Genomic DNA, 2,001 nt, shown 5'->3' on the forward strand with positions numbered 1-2,001 from the left:
AAAAAAAAAAAAAAAAACAGTTTGTGTGTTGTTATTTCTGGTGTAAAGCTAGCCGTGTGGGAGCCGGGCAGGACGAAAAGCAGGCCCACAGCTCCTTCAACAATGCCTCATGGAAGATTCTTAATTAGAATATTTTCTATAAGTATGAGTGGTGGTGTTAATATTTACTTGTATTGGAAAACTGTTTATAGGATGAATAGAAATTTTCAGAAGGCAATGTTTATAGAGACTTAGATAAACCATGAAGAAATGAAGAGCTCAGAGAGTTCTACAACTCAAACTTTACCACACAATATCTAACAGTGAAAATGGTCCTGTGATCCATGATGGTATCTAGCCCCTTGTGCAACCACAATGCTCTTAAGTGTGGTAGATCTATGATAAAACTAAAAGTGATATTGAAATTAAAAATAGCCACTGTCCTTTATGTTGGATGAATGAAGCAAGCTTCAAATGACTACGATTTAAGCTAAAATGAAAATGTCAAGGAAGATCAACCACATTGAGATGAACAGAGCAAAGGATGGTGTAGAAAGTCACATAAAAAGCCAGACTGATATATTTTCAGGTTGGTAGTCCTGGAAACACTGAAAGTGCATGCAGACTGTAATAAGACATGGGAAGAGACTAAAGCCTCTAAAGATTTTAGACAATAAAATGGTTGTCTAATTTCTTATAAATAAAATAGAATGCTATAGGATATACTATTTAAGGAACTACCATGCCCAATTCTGGATTTTTGGAAAATCAAGCTATTTGCTTTAAAAGAAATTACTTTAAAAAAAATAAGTTCATGAGGCGTCGTTAGTCACTGCCTACGTGAGCAGGGCGGTGACTGAGACTGCAGTGTGAATGTTAGTGGAGAAGTTTGAGCAGAGAGGTTCGTGTCACTAAAAAGGCCCTGAGATTTACCTGCGCAGTAGAGGTGAAAGGACAAGAAAAATAAGAACAAGGATTCATTCGTAAGCTTTGGGCAATTCCAGGAAGATAATGCTATTGGTAATCCAAGCAAAGATAAGTGATTGTGAGCTGTTAAGGTGAAATTTACACATTTTAAATATGAAATCATGATGGCACAGAGGAAAGTATTAGACCCTTTTAAAGTTAATACAAACGGAGAGGGAAAGTTATAATGAATGCCTGTTCCATGGTTGTATCACATTTAAAACCTGTGACCAGATGAAATTAGTAGCCAAAAGGATGTATATATAAAGAAAGAAGAACAAGACACTGAGGGACTCAGCACTGAATTTTAGCAAAAATACTTCTGCAGATTAAATTACACTGCCTTAATTTTTCAAAATCACTAATAGATATACTTCAATCAATATATTTATGTATGAGTGATATGTAACATTTATATCACTATAAGTTTACTGTGACTTAAATGTATTAGTATAATCATTTAATACTATAATTACACCCTCACACATACCCTCACATGCGCACACACACACACACACACACACACGCACGCACGCACACACATATAAGTACCAAGTCTCTTATGAGACATGTGGCAAGCTGTAAAATCAAAATCAAAAGATCAGAAAACATATTGCCAACATGTAGTGGCACAGTATATACACTAACATTCCAAAACACAGGGAAGAGCTTATAACAAGAAAATGCTAGACCAATGCAAGACCACAAATCATCTAGGCAAATTCCGTACCACGTATTTCTATGTCTGATGTCAAAAATGTTCTCCACATCTCCAGTTCTGTTCATCTTTATTAATGACAAAGCATTTCTTTCTTTTGGTCTGTTTCTACTCCCTGTTAGCTTTCCTCAGCAGGTATTCCATAATTCTGGCATCTCTAACATCTTGGGTTCTCCAATGCAATCTAGGCAGCAATTTCACATCTTGACACACTGGCCTCTCTGTAGTAGGATGTTTGTTTATTTTCCAAGCTGCCCAGATTCCCAAAATAATCACACAGAAACTATATTATTTACAATACTGTTTGGCAAATAGATTAAGTATATTTGTGGATAACT

This window comes from Microtus ochrogaster, chromosome 2 (assembly GCF_000317375.1).
Source record: "Microtus ochrogaster isolate Prairie Vole_2 chromosome 2, MicOch1.0, whole genome shotgun sequence".
Classification (NCBI taxonomy): domain Eukaryota; kingdom Metazoa; phylum Chordata; class Mammalia; order Rodentia; family Cricetidae; genus Microtus; species Microtus ochrogaster.